A 19,250-nucleotide genomic window follows, 5' to 3' on the forward strand; every position below is an offset into this window, starting at 1 on the left:
TAGCTATATTAATAGCAAAGTAGACCCCAACACAAAAACTATTACCAGAAATAAAAAGGATCATTTTATAGTGATAAAAGGGTAAATTCATCAAGAAGTTTATATCTCACAAAACATCTTCAAAACATGTGAAATAAGCTTAACAGAACTAACAGAAAAAAAATCAGTAAGAATACAGGAGATTTAAATACCACTGGTGGATACACGTGTGCACTACTCATATGCCCCTTCAAGAAAGGATTTGTTGCCCCGTTTGTCAGCTTCCTCAGATTTTGCCTCAGCTACAGAAAGCCGTCTCATCCAAGGGCATGCCTTAATCTGGGAGACCCATATCTAATTATTGATCATGGCAGGAACCCACATGTAATGGCTAAAAAAGGCACACAAATATGTACAACAAATTATCTTCCAATAAACATGAATAAGTAAATAAATAAAGGCCTTTCAGCCTACTGGGAGACAATTCTTATGAGGATGTGCATTCCAGAGAGCCCCATGAGATTGTCTGAGGTTCTGTTGGGAATACAAGGCAGTTCAACTTCTCAATTTGCCTGATATTTTTTATCATTTAAAAATGTTTAATTAATGAATAAAACTTGTATCTAATCAAGGTGTATGAAGTGATGATTTTTAAAAAACATTTTAAAAAGAAATTTATTTATTTATTTATTTTTTATTTATTACTAGCATATTCATTCTTACAAATTGTGATATTTCTTTATGCCCTTTGCCCGACCTATCACTTCCCAAACTTCCTCCCTCCCTCCCCCCATCTCTACCATCCTTAGGATTGCTCCCTCCTTCTGAAAGTTTAAATTTATTTATTTTTAAAAATGTATTTATTTTTTATTTATTTATTATTGGAATGTATTGATTGCACACATTGATGGGATACGCTGTTATATTTCAATACAAGTATGCAATGTGTGATGTTTTAGTTTAATTAGTATATTCATTATCACAAAACTCTATCACTTCTTTGTGATGAGAGCACTGAAGCTCCTCTCTTCTAGCCATTTAAGAAAATACAATAAATTATTGTTAATTATAGATGTCTAGCACTACTGTACACCACTAGAACTTATTTTCCTTGTCTAGCTGTAATTTTGTGTCCATTAACCAAACTCTCACTATCTCTTCTTCCTTCTCCTTCTCGCAGCCTCTAGTGACCACAATTCTACTCTTTACTTCAAAAAGTTCAACTTATTTTCTTTAGCTCCCACATGAGAATGAGAACATGTGGTATTTATTTTTCCTTTGCCTGAGCTATTTCACTTAACATAATGTCTTACAGACTCATCCATGTTGCTGAAAATGACAAGATTTAATTCATTTTCATGGCTGAGTAGTATTCCATTGTGTATATATAACATACATACTTTATCCATTCATCTGTTGATGGACACCTAGGTAGATTCCATACCTTGGCTATTGTGAATAGTGCTGCAATATATGTGGGGTGCAGATATGTCCTTGATATGCTAATTTCCTTTCCTTGGATAAATAAACAGCAGTGGGATTGCTGGATCATATGGTAGTTCTATTTTCAGTATTTTTAGAAAACTTCATACTGTTTTTCATAATGGCTATACTAATTTATATTCCCACTAATAGTGTATGAGTTCCCTTTCCTCCAAATCCATGCCAGGGATTCTTATTTTATGTCTTTTTGATAATAGCCATTTTACCAGATGTGAGATGATGTCTCATTGTGGTTTTGATTTATATTTCCCTGATGCTTAGTGTTGTACAGCATTTTTTTCATATACCTGTTGGCCATTTGCATGTCCACTTTTGAGAAATGTCTATTTAGGACATTTGCCCATTTTTAAATTGGATTTTTTTTCTGTTAGTTGTTTAAGTTACTTGTATATTCTGTATATTAATGCCTTGCAGAATTAATAGTTTGCAAATGTTTTTTCCCATTCTGCTAGTTGCCTCATCACTCTGTTGATTGTTTCTTTTGCTGTGCAGAAGCTTTTTAGTTTGAAGTAATCCTATTTGTCTGTTTATGCTTTTGTTGTCTGTGCTTTAGATATCTTCTTCATAAAATCTTTGCCCAAACCAATGTTATGGAGTGTTTTCCTTATGTTCTTCTTGTAGTTTTATAATTTCAGGTCTTACAGTAAAGTCTTTAATCTATTTTGACTTTATTTAGGTATATGGTGAGAGATAAGGGCTAGTTCCTTTATTCTGCATATGGATATTCAGTTTCTCCAGCACCACTAATTATAGAGGCTGTTCTTTCACCAAAATATGTTCTTGTCACCTTTGCCAAAGATCAGTTAGCTGTAGATATGTGGATTTTCTTCTGGGTTCTCTATTTTCTTCCACTGGTCCATATGCCTATTTTTTTTACCAATGCCATGCTGTTTTGATTACTATAGCTTTGTAATATAGTTTGAAGACAGGTCCTGCCATGGCTCAAGCATTGTTATTTTTCTCAGGATTGCTTTGGCTATTTGGGGTCTTTAGTGGTTCCATATGAATTTTATGATTTTTTTTTCTATTTATGTGAGGAATGTCATTGGTATTTTGATAGGCATTAAACTGAACCTGAATGGCTCAAGCATTGTTATTTTTCTCAGGATTGCTTTGGCTATTTGGGGTCTTTAGTGGTTCCATATGAATTTTATGATTTTTTTTTTCTATTTATGTGAGGAATGTCATTGGTATTTTGATAGGCATTAAACTGAACCTGTATATTATTTTTGGCTGGCAGGGTTTTCTTTTCCCTAGCACTTTGAAAATATCATCCCACTCTCTCCTTTCCTGTAAGGTTTCTTCTGAGAAATCTGTTGTTAGTCTGTTGGGAATGTCCTTATAGGTGACTTGGAACTTTTCTCTTGCTGTTCTTAGAATTTTCTCTCTGTCTTTGACTTTTTCACAATTTGACTACCATGTATCTCAGAGAAGACCTTTTTAGCTTGAATCTGTTTGGGAATCTTTGAGACTCTTGCATCTGGAGGTCCACACCTCTGCCAAAACTTGGGAAGTTTTCAGTTATTATTTCATTAAGTAGGTTTTCAATGTCTTTTCCCTTCTCTTTCCCTTTGGAACCCCAGAGAGTAGTGGGGTATGCGACACCTTCTTGCTGGACTGAATGATACTTGACATAGTTGCTGGGACTCTAGGCAGGACCTTGAGCTGAAAGATGCACTGATATGCTCAGTGCTTCCTCAGCTGAAGTGGGTGGCCCTAGATAAGGTTGTTGGGCTCACTGTGAAGACTTATGAAGAGTATGAAAATACTCCTATGAAGAATATTTTCTAATTGAGAATTATATGTGAAACTAATCTGCTGAGTCTCCTAGTCCAATCTCTCCCACTCCCATTGTCCTCGATATTATCTATTTCTTGCAATGCTTTTTCCTACCCAGTCCAGTGCCAAAATTCTCTGTTTAGCTTTCAGAATCTTGTAAACAGGTTCACACAGGAATCGCATCATTAGCATGAGGTACGCCCACTGGATTGCTAACTCCTTGTGGGCAGGAATATGTCTTTCATTATCTTTTAGTCACCAGCGGCTAGCACAGCATGTTCCAAATGCAAGGAAGCTTGTTTGAGACTTCTAAGTTTCCTCTAGAAGTGTGTTTTTGCACTGCACACTGGTTTAAAAGCCTTACCCAGTCTTGTTAATGTGTCTCCTGTAGTGTGGGATGCAAAGTGGAGCAGTGGTGGGCTGGGGTCCCCCAGGAGGAGACTGGAGATAGATTTTGGTGGTTCAACTTCTTCATGCTGTGTATGTGTCTATCTGTGTGTGTGTGTGCTGGCATGTGTGTGCACATGCATCCCTCTCTTTCCCCATTTCTCACTTCCTTGCTCACTCACTTGTACTCCCCATGTTTCTCTCAAGGACGAGGTGAGATCTCCTTGCTTGTGATGACTTGATATATGTACACATTGTGTATTAATGATCACACAAAAAATTAACACATCCCTTCTCACCCATGCTGTATGTTATTACAGCCCCAGAACTTTTTTATCTTATAACTGAACATTTGTAGCTTTTGATCAATACCTCCCCATTTCCCCCATTCACTCTACCCCTGGCAACCACCACTCTACTATGTTTCTATGAGTTAGACTTCTTTACATTCGACATATAAGTAGGATTCTACAGAAATTTTCTTTCTTTGTCTAGCTTATTTCACTTAACATAATTTCCTCCAGTTTCATCCATGCTATTGCAAATGACAGGAATTCCGTCTTTGATACTCCTTTATTCACAGGTGTTGATCTTTAATAAATATCTTGCATAGAAATTTAATTCTCAGTATCTACTTTTGGATAACCCAAACTCTGACAAATGCTATCAATAAACACGTCCTAACTGATATTTTCCTCTACATTACATCCAACAACTGCAGAATGCATATTTTGAAAAAGTGCACGTGTACCATGCACTTGGACATATTCTGGGCCATACCACAAGTTTCAGTAAATTTCAAAGAACTAAAATCATGAAAGGTACATTTTATGGTTGCAACACAATTAAATTAGAAATCAATAACAGTAAGACATATAGAAAATCATCAAATATTTAGATGTTAACGACTACACTTTTAAACAATCTATGGCTAAAAAAAGAAAACACAAAAAAATAAGAAAAATTCTTCAACAGTCACTTTGTAAAGGAGGATATTCAAATATTCAAATATCCAGTAAAATATTAAAAATGTTCTCAACATTATTATTCATCTTGTAAATCCATGTTAAAATCACAATAAGATACAATTAAAGACCTATTCAAATGGCTAAAATACAGAAAAGTGACAATATCAATGGTGGCAAGGATGTGGAGTAAGTAGAGCTCTCATACACTGCCGATGAGAGTGTGAGTTGGTACAACTACTTTGTCAGTGTCTACTAAAGTTTAGCATATACATACTCAGCAAGTTCACTTCTTTAACCAATAGAAATGTACACATGAATTCACCAAAGGCCATGAACAGAAGTTTTCATAGCAGCACTATTCATAATAACTAAAAACTGGAAATGACCTAAATTTCCATCAACAACAGTATGCAGATAAATTGCAGAATATTTATATGATAGAAGGCTACAAGGCAATGAGAATTGATAAATCCATACAGGATCATGGATGAATCTCACTAGCAATGTTGAGCCAACAAAGCTGGAAACAAAGAGTTCCAAACACATTCATTCAAGTTATAGAAAATCCAAAAGCAAATGAAACTAACTCATGGTTTTAGGAGTCCATATAATGGTTACCTTTGGTGAGGACAGTGACTGGATGGGTGTAGGAGAATTCTTCTGGATGTATTCATGATGTTCAATTTCTCTGAGTGCTGGTTACCCTGATGTATTCAGTTTCTGAAACTCTGAGCCTTACATTTATTATTTGTTCACTTTCTATGTACATGTTTTATTAAAATTTCCTTGAAAAAACAAACTTTTGTATCACAGAGTCCTAGTTGTCTTGAATGCCTTCAATAGTTCCCATCTTCTGTCTGTTTGAAGCCAAACTTCTAAGCAAGACAAAAATGTCTCTTCGTGATCTGGTCTTTTCCATCTTTCCAGCCTCATCTTTGTCAAGGCCGTATCCCTTGTAGCCTATGTAGAATGATTTTCATTTCCCTCAATGGGCATAATTTTGCAAACCTCCAGGCCTGGGCATGCATGCTTCTTTTTTCTTAAAATTGCTTCTTATTCTTTTTGCCTGATTATTTCCTTTTCAGACTTTTATGGGATATGTGTACCATTATTTAACTTATAGTTAGAAAAGCTTACTAAAATAATTGAATTCAATTTCCAAACTAAGAAGTATGATTTCAAGATCTGGAAACAGTCTGAGATTTTACCCTGCTTTCGAGCTAACAAATTAGCCTGCCACAGCTTCCTGGACGCCGGTAGATAGGAGACTATTGTACCAGAGACTTTGAGATGGGGAGCTTAGCCTGGATTATCCAAGCAGGCCTGATGTAATCACATGAATCCTTAGAAGTGGAGAATGTTTTCTGGCTGGGGTCAGAGAAAGAGATTTGAGGACAAAATCAGGGCCAGAGGTGCTACCTTGCTGACTTTGAAGGTGAAGGAAGGGGCCCATGTGCCAAGGAATGAGGGCAGCATTGAGAAGCTGGAAAAGACAATAAGTTTTTTTTTTTTTTTTTTCCTTACAGCCAAGCTTTTAGGGGTAAATTTTGATTATGAGAAATGGATGCATCAGGAGGATAGGTATTTAAATGTATTTTGTTTAGACACAACTCCAGTGCCTAGAACAATGCTTAGCATATAGTAAGTGCTCATTAAGTGTTTGCTAAGTAATTAAATGTATGTATTACAATGCACAGGGATTTCAAGAGCCTTCCACTTAGACCTGCTTCCCAGCTGTTGCTGAGTTTTGTTTATCTGGGGGCCCAGCTTGCTCAGTTTACTGTGGTGCATCCTGGGCTCCCAACACAGAATTTATCAGGTTCACACTCCAGCATCTTGAAAAGTGGAGTCCAGAGTGCTGCCACAGCTCAATAGTGCCTCCACATGGTAAGGAATCCAACTTCAGCTGTCTAACTCCAACAGTCTCAGAATCTGCACCACCAAATTCCCTCCAACTCCACCATGGCAGGAAAACTGCTTACGGAAATATCAGCCAATGACTTTGGGTCTCAATCCTTTTTGTCTTAGAGATGCATTTATATCAGACACCTTATGCTTTAGATTCCCATTAGTGGCAGTATGGATTGTCTTCAGGCTTTCATGATTGGCTGATGAAACAGATATCACAGCACAGCTCTGACATGATACAATACATAGAAAACCCTAAAGAATCCACCAGAAAATTACTGGAATTAATTAATGAACTCACTGAAGTGGCAGTATACAAAATCAACACACGAATCAATAGTCTTCCTATACACCAATAACAAAACAGCCGAAGAAGAACTTAATAAAGTAATCCCATTTACAATAGCTAACCAAAAAATGAAATACCCAGGAGTAAATTTAATGAAAGAAGTGAAAGACCCCTGCAAAGAAAACTATAAAATATTGGTGAAAAAATTTGAAGAGGACACATATAAATGGAAAGATATCCCACGTTCATGGTCACAAAAATTAACATCATCAAAATGTCTTTATTACCTAAAGCAATCTACACATTCAACACAACCCCTATCAAACTACCAATAACGTTTTCCAAAGAAATAGAAAAAAAAATCTTAAAATTTATATGGAACCACAAAAGAACCCTGTATAATGAAAACAATCTTGAACAAAAAGAACAAACTTGGAGGCATCACACTTCCTGATTTCAAAATATATTATAAAGCTATAGTAACCAAAATAGCATGGTACTGGCATAAAAACATACAAATTGGCCAGCGGAATAGAATAGAGATTTCAGAAATAATAAAATCACACACTTACAACCAACTGATTTTTGACAATGCTGCCAAAAATATACAGTTTGTAAATGACAGCCTCTTCAATAAGTGGTGCTGGAAACTGGATATTCACATGCAGAAGATTGAATCTAGACCCTTATCTCTCACTCATACACAAAAATCAACTCAAAATGGATATAAGTCCTAAATTTAAGACCTGAAACTGTGAAACTACTAGAAAAAAATATAGGGGAAATGCTATGCGAAAAGGGAGTGGACAGTGCTTTTTTGAATGAGCCTACAAAGGCACAGGCAACTAAAGCAAAAATACGTAAATTGAGTACACCAAAATAAAAAGTTTCTGCACAGCAAGGGAATCTATCAACAAAGTGAGGAGACAATCTACAGAGTGCGAGAAAGTCTTTGCAAACTACTCATCAGACAAGGGGCTAATATTCAGAATATATAAGGAATTTAAATGACTCAGCAGTAGAAAACCAAATGACCCAATTAAAAAAAAGATGAGCAAAAGACCTGAATAGACATTCTCAAAACAAGACATACAAATGGCCAAAAGGCACATGAAAAAATGCTCAGCATCACTAATCATCAAGGAAATGCAAATTAAAAACACAATAAGATATCACCTTACTCCAATTAGAATAGCTATTGTCAACAAGACAAAAAAATAGCAAATTCTGGCAAGGATGGTGAGAAAAAGGAGCTCTCCTACATTGCTGGCAAGAGTATAAATTGGTGCAGCCCCTGTGGAAGACAGTATAGAGGTTCCTCAGAGAACTAAAAGTATATCTACCCTGTGTTCTAGCTATCTCACTACTGGGTATATACCCAAAGGAAATGAAATCAATGTATCAAAAAGACACCTGCACTCCCATGTTCATTGCAGCACTATATTCACAACAGCCAAGAGATGGAATCTACCTAAACCAGATGAATGGATAAAAAGCAAACAAACAAAAACCCCCAAAACCTCTGGTATATGTACACGATGGAATAATATTTACCCGGGTGCGGGGGGGGAAGTAGTGGACTAATGGGTACAAGGGTACAAAACTATGCTGTCTAACTTAAGCAAATCATTGTGTAGTATAAGCATGTATTGAAACAACATACTGCACTCCACAAATATGTACAAATAAATGTTTTCTAAAACATAGGATACAAAAATTAATTAAAATAAAAAATAAATATGCTACTTTGGGAAAGATTTTTTCTTTCCTTGCCATTTTCTTTCCAACTGTAAAGTAGAGCTGATGAAACTTTTTGGTTTGATATATAGTCCAATTTGTTTATTTTTTCTTTATTGCTTGTGCTTTTGGGCTCTCATTCATAAAGTCTGTGCCCAGACCTACTTCCTGAAGTGTTTCCCTTATATTTTCCCTTAGTAGTTTTACAGTTTCACTTACTTTCAATGAACAGAGTGAAATGACAACCTACAGAGTGTGAGAAAAATTTTTGCAAACTATACATCTGACAAAGAATTAATATCCACAATATAAAAGGAAATCAAGAGCTTACACAGTGGAAAAAAAAATCACCCAATTAAAAAATAGGCATAGGAGTTGAATAGACATTTTTCAAAGGAAGACATACAAATGGCCAATAAGTACATGAAAAAATGCTCAACATCACTAATCATCAGGGAAATGTAAATTAAAACCACATTGAGATATCACCCCATTTAGACTAAATATAATTAAAAAGAGGGAGAATAACAAATTCTGACGAGTATGTGGAGAGAAGGGAATGCTCCTGCACTGTTGGTGGGACTGTAAATTAGTACAACCACTATGGAAAACAGTACAGAGGTTTCTCAAACTACAGATAGAACTTCCATACAATCCAGCAATTCTGCTTCTGGGTATATACCCAAAGGAAAGGAAATCATCATGTCGAAGGTACCTGCACTCCATGTTCATTACGGCTCTGTTTACAATAGTCAAGATATGGAAACAACCTAAAATGCCCTTTGAGGCATGATTGGATAAGGAAACTGTGGTATATGTACACCATGGAATACGACTCTGCCATAAAAAGAATGAAATACTCCCATTTGCAACAACATGGATGAACCTGGAGAAACTTATGTTGAGTGAAAACAGCAAAGCATAGAGAGATAAATACTGCATGTGCTCACTCATAGTGGGAGATAAGAGAGAAAGGAAGGCAGGAAAGAAAGACCACAGTAGTGCCATGATCCAACACAAAGAGGGAACATTCCTAGGGCTACAAATTGGAATGGAGGGGAGAGGAGGAAGGGGGGGGAGGTTGGGGGATAATTGGGTGGGTACAAGGGTTACAATACTAATTTCTGGTAATGGGTATACAGCCAGTATGAATCTGGCCATCACATCTTGGGCACGAGTGGTGATGGTCAGCTTTGTATTCTATGAATATTCATAACCAATAAAATAAAATAGAGCTGATGGCTGAGGCCAATGAGCTCATTAAGCTGATCCTCTTCCTTCTCTGAACTTGAAACCTGAGCCTCTCTCAAGCACAAGGATCACATATTATGGTAGGAATTCACTGGGACCACCACAAGAAATGGAGTCCCAGGACTCTGTACATATGATACCTCTAATATCACACATCCTTTACAGGAAAGAGTTTGGTCTGGTCTATAGAAGACATATATGAAGACCACTTTTTAAATTTCCTGAAATCCTAGCTAATCCCTAACCAACATAGACCATCTTCAAGACTGATGGTGCCAACGGAGCCTCTTTGAGCTAGGCAATACCATACACTTAGACCTCTGTCCTGTGCTTATTTCTTTCACTTGCTAGTCCCAGGAAATAGCAGTAGCCCTGTTTAGAATGGGAATTGCTGTGCATTACAACCATTTTAAAAGTTTGTTAATATCACTTCAAGTGGTTGTAGAATCTGGTGGACAATGTGCTCAGGTCACTATAGCATGAGCAATTTGGTGGATGTGAAAACTCTCCATGTAAGAGACAGTGTGTCACCTTCTCTGTCACCATCCTCTGTTTGTGAATTAGTAAAGCATGAACAACACTTAAATACAAGGCCCACAAATGTAATTTTCACCTAAAAAGTGTATTTTTAAACGATTAAGTTTTTATCTTCGCAGCAACAATTGCAATTATTTTCTTTTATGTGAAATTAAGACTGAGGAGTTCATAAATCAGGAAAAATTCCATTAATAAATTGTAATTCTAAGTCATCTGCAAACTGAGATTTTTATTTGAAAAGTGATAAAATTTTAAATGAAAGACAAGGATATGAAAGGGGTATTTTAAAAATGTTAATGAAGGAATTGGTGATATAATTTAGGATTATGCTAATATTTTTATTTAGAAATTCAAGGTAACATTAGAGACAAATATGTCTCTCTAGCAATCAGTGGTATGGTGCATATGATTCTGAAAAATCACAAACTACATGAAACAAGGCTTTAGAAAAAATATATTTGATTGGAATGATCAAATGAGATGGGTTTTTAAGGCTATTCCAATTACTATATTTTAAAATCTTAGATTTTAGTGGTTTTTATATAGTAGGTGCCCAATTAATGTGTATTGAATGAATAAGTCACTAAAGATTAAAGGCACTCCCAATATGTAATTTTAACAGCAGTTAAGAATTTCCTAAAACAATTTTTTCTTTGACAGTTTGCAATGCTGACTGGAAAGTAGTCAGTTTCTCTGTTAAATTAAGGTAAGTTTTTGTCATAGAGGCAAACAATATTGGAAGTCTAAAAAGCAGTGAGCTGCTCTAATTTTTTCTCAAGAATTAAAAAAAAATGTGAATTAGATTACCATTTTAGTGGAGGTTTGGTGTACATATGTTGCCAAGTAAAAGTTCAGTTAATTGTGATATATACTATTAGGCTGTATCATGAAGAAGGATGGATGAATAGACGGATGAGAGAATGGATGGATGGGATGCTGTTCTCACTTAAGGGAGAATTATGTCAGCTACTTCTACAATTGGTACCTCCTTTTGATGATGCACTCACTGTTAGATGACCAAAGAAAGATCTAGTACATTTTTTGTGTGTGTGGATTTAAGTGTTCTTGATCAAATTTCAATCCTAGTTTTGTTAGCAACTCTTTTTTTGACTAGAAATCAACTTCTTTGTGCCTCAGCTGTTTTTAAATAACATGAAATGGTGATATTAGAGGATATTTTCCAACTCTTAAAGGTATGGAAATACCCTCTAGAATGTGCTGGTCTAAAGTACTTAGTCAAGTAAATGTTTTGGTTCTGGTATCACAAGTTTAGATCAAAAAACAATAGCTTTTAATATTTCTTCCAGTTACTTTGTGGAAAAACAGAAGCAGGTTTTTGTGTATTGCATAGGTAAGAAACAGACCAATACTAAACTGAGAAAGTCTCATGTAACAAGAGGGCAATTACTTGCTGATCCATCTTACTAGGAGGATAAAAACAGCAGCTGTGTGGAGGCTAGGAGCCAATAATTTTATAGATTAATATGCATTGTATATGTGTGTGTGTCTCTCTCTATATATCTCCTGTTGCTTTCGTTCCATATAGTAATACTATTTATTGATATACGTATATGACAAATTGTTCTTTTTCTCAGTATTAGAATTAGATAGTAGCTTCAATTAGTTAAAAGTTCTGTCTACATCAAAATTTGAAATTAAGGAATAATGATAGTACCATATGTTTTTACAAAAAACTACATATTTAGTTTCATTTTATATTTGGCTTTGAGCTGGATGAGAGAATTATTCAACTTAATTTCTGTATTGGCATAGTAAATATGTAAAACCACTGGAGGAACAATAGTGAAATTTGTCATATTTTATATCAATTTTGAATAAAAATTTAACATCAAGATGTGGCTTTAAGTGACTGAAGAGAAACTATGTGACATAAAAATGTGTTTCAAAACTTCAGTAGAGAATATAACTGGTTGCAGACAGAGTAACAGCCCTCCCAAAGATTCCTGGGTCTTAATCCCTGGAGTCTTTGGATATGTTATGTTACATTGCAAAGGGGAATGAAGGTTGCAAATTAAAATAAGGTTGCTAATCAGATGATCTCACAATAAAGACGTTATCCTGGATTATGCAGGTGTGCCCAGTGTAAACAGAAGTGTCCTTAAAAGTGGAAACAGAAGGCAGCAGAGGTCAGAGAAGGTAGATGTGGCTATCGAAAAGGTCAGAATAATGCACTGTGAGAAGGATTTGACCCATCATTGCTAGCTAAACACCTACATGCTTTTCTTTGTAACTTCATCCCAAATATAAAGTTTTGTTTGTTTTTAAACTGTGTGTAAATCCAGTCACATTGTTTGTATGATCTTGTGCCTCATTTCTCTTGCTTAGCATCATGTTTGCAAATCCTTAACAGTTGTGGCGTGAAGCAGAAATGTTCATTTTCGTTGCTCTATAATATCCACTGAATGTATATACCAGTTTATTTTTGCATTCCACTTTTGATGGGCATTTATGGTGTTTTCTGTTTGAGACTGTTTAAATAATGCTTCTATAATATATTAATATGTATATGCAGAGAGAGAGAGAGAGGACAAGAAAGAGAGGTGTGTGTGTCTGCACGTAGATTTCTTGCTGTAGATTAGTGTCTTTCATAAGTTTTGCATATTTGCTGTTGTGTCCTAAAAGCTGTCCCCATTCCATTATTTCTTCCATCTATTGAATTTTTAATTTTATTTATTATATTTTGCAATTTGGGAATATCCGCTTAATTTTTTTTTTCAGATCTGCTCTATCATTTTTACTGTCCCTTCTTTCCCATAAATATTTTTCAGCTTGTGTTTTATTTCTTTTACAAATATGAAGCTCTTTTATAGTCTGTCAATTAATTATGGTAGCTGAAATTTTTGTTTTTTCTTGTGGTGTCTATTGATGCTGTTTATTCTCACTCATGTCATATTTTCCTATGTGTTTGTGTGATCTGTACATTGGTTTTATTATTTAAAGGAACTGTCTTTTATTATTTTATCTAAAGATTACAACAAATTTGTATCTGAAGATACAATAAATGAACTTCATGAAAATACTACACACTTTTTCTACTGTATCTATAAAAATCAATTCCTATGGACATTGACTTTTTAAAAATACGGATACCTTTTATTCATTCAAATTTGTGGAGAGGTGGTTGGATCATTTACTATCTAGTTGTATCCAGAGGAAAAAAAAGTTAGCCTTACAAATATTTATTCTCATATAATCTTTTGTCTCATGTAGTATTTTTTAAAATTAATCAACTTTATTTTTCAGAACACTTTTAGGTACACAGCAAAATTGAGTGGAAAATGCAGAGAGTTTTCATACACCCTCTGCCTCCACACGAGCATAACCTTACCCACTATCAGCATCCCCCACCAATGTGATACATTTGTTACCATCAATCAGTCTATACTGACACATCATTATCTACCAAAATCTATAGTTCACATTAACATTCACTCTTAGTGTTGTATATTCTACTGGCTTTGACAAATGTATATCCAAACAGAACGACTTCACGCCCCTAAAAATCCTCTGTGCTCTTTCTATTCATCTCTCCCTTTTCCTTAAGCCCTGAAAACCTCTGATCTTTTCACTGTCTCTTGTTTTGCCTCTTTCAGAATGTCATATAGTCGGAATCATGCAGTATGTAGCCTTTTCAGGTTAGCTTTCTTCACTTAGTTATATGAATTTAAGATTCCCCTGTGCCTTTTCATGGCTGATAGCTTATTTCTTTTTCGTGCTAAATAATATTCCACTGTTTAAATGTACTACAGTTTAATTATCTACTCATCTACTGGAGGACAACTTGGTTGTGTGCAGGTTTTTGCATGGATTTAAGTTTTCAACTCCTTTGCATAAATACCAGAGTGTGATTGCTGGACCATATGGTAACAATATGGTTTTTTTTTTTAAAGAAACTAACAAACTGTCTTCCAAAGTGGCTGTATAATTTTGCATCCCCACCAGCAATGAATGAGAGTTTCTGTTGCTCCACATTCTCACAAGAATTTGGTTTTATCAGTGTTTTGGGTTTTGGATATTTTAATAGGTATGTAGTAGTATCTTGTCTTAATTTGCAATTCCCTAATGACATATGATGTTGAGTATCTTTTCATATGCCTATTTGCCATCTGTATATCTTCTTTGGTGAGGTGTCTCTTCAGGGCTTTGTCTCATTTTGTAACCAGGCTGTTTGCTTTTTTTGTTGTTGAGTTTTGAGAATTCTTTGTATATTTTGGAGAGCAGTCTTTTATCAGATGTGTCTTTTGCAAATATTTTCTTCCAGTCTGTGGTTTGTGCCTCATTTTCTTGATAGTGTCTTTTACACAGCAGAAAATTTTAAGTTTAATAAATTTCAGCATATCAATTGCTTTTTATATGGATTGTGCATTTTGTGTTGTATCTGAAAAGTTATTCCCATACCCCAAGCCACCTAGGTTTTCTCTTATGTTACCTCATAGAAGTTTTATAGTTTTGTGTTTTACACGTGTTTCTTTTGGCTGTTGTTGTTGTCACAGTCGCTTTATTGCATCTAGGACATATCAGAATCCAGACCACACCTAGCTCCAGCTCCAGTGAACTCCTCCTTTAGCACCTCTGGACCTTTGCACAGGTTTTTCCTCTGTGCCTGGAATACCCTTCCTATTATTTATCTGCAAATTTCTATTCATACTTCCTAACCCAAGACGCTGCGGGTCCCAGGCAGTACTGCTTATTCCCTCCTCAGTACTTCCCCTGACAATTCATTCCGAAATTAAAGCCTTTATCATCCTGCATTGATCCATAGGGCCCAGCCAATAGCCTACCTCTGAGCAGAGACAGAGGAAACACTGAATGGGTAAATGAATTGTGAACAAGGGAACTGGGAGAGAAGCTGGGAACAGGCTATGCAGGATGCAGAGGCCAGAGCTAGGAAATTTGAGGCTCACTGTCTGGAATGGTGACTGAATGACAGTGGATGGGATCCATTTGCATCTGACATAATCTTCTACCTTTGGGGCTCTCTGCAGCTCTAACACTTGACGCAGGGGTTCAAAGGACAGTAAGATTGTGCACATATTTTGGGCCTGACCCTTCCCAATCCACCAATGAAATCTGGGAAGAAGTTGCTGAGGCCTCCCTTGATTTTTAGGTGAAATTTGACTCTGGCCTAAGTCTCACCTGACACCCAGACAATCTGAAAGCCCCAAACCAGTGTCCTAACCCAAGCTGACCCCAGCCTCAACCCTAGTGAGAGGCAGTGGAGGGGCAAGCCAGGGTGGCCCATGACTTCATCTCTTTCCCTTTCCCAGGGCAGGGAGCTGGGGCAGGCCCAGGAGTGGACCCCAGCAGCTCCCAGCCAATCCCCCAATCCAAAAATGGGCCAGTGCTACCCTTGGCACTTGAGGTGTACAAAGAGAGTCACTGTAGGCCAGACACAAACAGCTTTACCAGGACTTGTTCTCATCTGGAGCCAAGGTGGGACCCCTGTCCACTGCTCCTGTATGTCCCTCCATACCAGCTGCTACCCCCCTTCATGTGGTCTTCTCATTGAAATTGCAATGCACTAGCTGACTCAAAAGGAACACAGTGAGGACACTGCTGCCCATGGTGAGCAGGAAGAGGCCAGAGAAATTGTGGGGCCAGTGAGTGTGCAGAGGCTTACAGATGGGCCACCAGGCCTCACAGCCCAGTGCTATGGTCTCCACTGAGCCAGCATGCACAGAACCAAGAAGACGTGAAAAAGTTGGCGGTCTTGCCCAAAGATATGACAGCTGCCAGGTAACCAGTGCTCTGACGTGAAGGTAGAGAAGAAAGAAGCAGCCAACAAAAAGACCACCTGGCACTTGTAGTAGAGAAGAGCGAGGTTGTCCATGGCAGGGTCAGGGGACACCAATATGGAGTGTGCCATGGGGCTGATGTCCAGCACATAGGCCAGGGCCGAGGGCACCTTCTTGCAGGTGAGGCCCACCAAGCCTGGCTTTTGGATGCACTTGTAGCAGGAGCCCGTGTAGGAAAGCCAGGCGAGAAAGGCAGCCATGGACAGGAAAATGGCCTACACCTCAGCATGCCAGGAAGGCTCGATGGCATAGTAGAAATGTGCCAGGGCACTGCCAAACTGGTACACAGCCAAACCGACATAGTCCAAGAAGAAGAAGCTGTAGTGCTAGAACACAGACTTGGCTGCAGAAGGTGAGCCAAGGCATTGAAGGAGAGGTAGGTGAAGGAGGCGAGGACAGTGATGAAGAGGGGCAGGGAGTGTGGGTCTCCCCAGAAGTCCACCGTCCCCACAAAGACGGCCAGCGGCAGCAGCAAAGCCAGGGCCGCCAGCAGGTGTGTCACTGCCTTGTTGTGTTGCTGGAACACCGTGCGGAAGGAGAAGCGCCAGGTCCCATGCAACAGCCGGTAGCCTGCACAGATGTACGGCTTCCAGAAGGGGGAAACCATGGGCAGGAGGTGGCTGAGTTCTGGGAAACCTCTATGGCCGTGACCGTGGGCCTGAGCAGGGAACCAAGATCATACAACAAGGCAAGGGCAAAGCTGGGCTGGGATCGGGTGTCAAGGTTGATGGATGCTAGGCAAACTTGGCTCGCTCCTCTCCCCTCTGGCCCGAGCTGAGGAGCAGAGCTGGGAGAGCCGCAGCGTCCGGGCTGCCAAGACGGCAGATGAAGGCCAGCCGGGCAGCGGCTCGACCCCGCACCAGGGGAAGGCGGGCGGCCACCACGAGAGAGGCTCTCTGGTGCCCCGGGCTTCCGCCGCCTGGTGGGGCCAGGGCGACCCCGAGCGCCCCACGCCCCCGCCTTACCGTTGCGCAAGCAGCTCTCCCGCAGCACGTTCACGTGTTGAACGAGCAGGAGAGAGGGGTCACCCGTACAGGCGACTACAGAATCCTGGGACTTCTTGTGGTCATTGTGCAGATGGGGAAACGGAGGCCCAGAGAGCAGACACGGTTGCCCAGGTTCCTCTGCTCAGCGGTGGTGTTGCGGATGCTCCAGATGAGGTTTTCCCACTTCTGGATGGACTAGAAACACTAGCTTCAGTTTCTGGGACTGGCTGAATTGGGGAGGGTGAGGGACAGTTGGAGCAGGACAGTGCACCGGTTTCTCAGCTGGAGCCCACAGCCCAGCCCTTCACTAACTTAAACCACACAGCCCACCCCTCAAGGCTACCTGTGGTCGACCTTCCCCACCCTCATTTCTCTGCTTGGGGAGCTGCACCCCTACCCTGGGCACACCTGACTTATTCACGTTTCTACCCGAAGTCTTTTCCCACTGTAGCTTCCCCTGATCTGCCCAGCTCAATGCCCGTTCTTTGGACTCTATTAAGACACTCGCTCTCTGCCACTACTGTCACATTTCCCCCCCAGTTGTGGGAGCACCTGAAGCGTGAGGAATCCCTGCACATAGTAGGCCGTCAGTAAAAATTGGATCAACAATGCCATGGATTGCGTGTTCTTCTGGTGTGCACAGACCTGGAACAGGCAGAGTTGGGGAAACACCTCCATCCCCTCTTGGCAGCACACAGCCTGATGGATGGAGGGCTAGAAGGAGTTATACTACCGGTATAATGGTGATATGGGTTGTTAGGAGGGTTAACAAAAACGATGGGCATGCAGCAATCCCACTGCTGGGTATATACCCAAACGACTGGAAATCATCATGTCGAAGGGATATCTGAAGGGATACCTGCATTCCCATGGTCATTGCAGCTCCATTAACAATAGCCAAGAGTTGGAACCAACCCAAATGCCCATCGGGAGATGACTGGGTAAGGAAAATGCGGTAAACAATACGCAATGGAACACCACTGTGCCACAAAAAAGAATGAAACTCCGTCATTCGCAGCAACACGGATGAACCTGGAGAAAATTATGCCAAGTGAAATAAGCCAGGCACAGAAAGAGAAACACTGCATGTCTTGACCCACAAGTGGGCGACAATAAATAAATAAATTAAATTAATTAATTAAATTAATTAAATAAGCAAATAAATAAAAAAGGAGAAAGATACAACAATCACCACAAATACACCAAACCTCCAAAAGAAGAGAACAGATCCCAGGCCACCAGGGAACAGGGGAGGGGGAGGAAGAAGAGGAAAGTGAGCCAGCAAGAAACCATCAAAGGGTCACAAAGAAAGGTCATACTGTGCAACGATGAATATACCAATCATCCTGATTTGATCATCACATATGTACATAGGGACCGACATTCAACTCTGTACCCCACAAATATGTATAATCATGTTTCAGTCAAAAGAAAAAAAGCACAATGAGCATGAAGTTTCTTTGTCCAAAGCAAAGTATTAGAGAAATGTATATCTCTCTATTACATTATATAAAAAAATGTAATAGCATAAAATCAACTCTACTTTAATAGGTTCATACAAACCAATTAGAATGAGTTAAATCTCCATTACCCATTTGGATAGGAAAAGTAGCATAGAAAATCCTCATTTAGAAAATGCTAACTAGGGTATAGGAAGCGAGAACAAGTAAGGACATTATGGAGAAAATAGTCTATATAATGGAATGTATGAGATAGCGTATAGGAAGCGAGAACAAGTAAGGACATTATGGAGAAAATAGTCTATATAATGGAATGTATTCTATAATAGTCAACAAAAATTAAAAACTTGGAAGGTGACTTAGATTCAGCTTCCATTTTCGGAATACCTTCTCTGTGATGGGCTCATTTTTAAAGCTACAGTTTATTAAGCTTTTGCCATTTGCTAAGCACTGAGCTGAACAGATGCTGTGACTACCTCCTTTAATCCAGACTCCCTATGAAGCAGGTACTATAATTAAAAAATACATTTTGCAAACTGGGAAACTGGCTCAGAGAGGTGACAAGGGACTTTTATAATATCTTATGCATTCCTTTGAGACTAGTGTGATAACTCCCATTTTATGGCTAGAAAAACTGGGATCCAGAGAGG

General features: G+C 38.6%; 1 pseudogene; it reads right to left on the bottom strand.

Moving 5' to 3' along the window:
• Nucleotides 1-15,848: 15,848 nt before the first annotated feature.
• Nucleotides 15,849-16,761, bottom strand: LOC103606663 (annotated as a pseudogene).
• Nucleotides 16,762-19,250: the final 2,489 nt, after the last annotated feature.

Source organism: Galeopterus variegatus, unplaced genomic scaffold (genome assembly GCF_000696425.1).
Source record: "Galeopterus variegatus unplaced genomic scaffold, G_variegatus-3.0.2 Scaffold6767, whole genome shotgun sequence".
Classification (NCBI taxonomy): domain Eukaryota; kingdom Metazoa; phylum Chordata; class Mammalia; order Dermoptera; family Cynocephalidae; genus Galeopterus; species Galeopterus variegatus.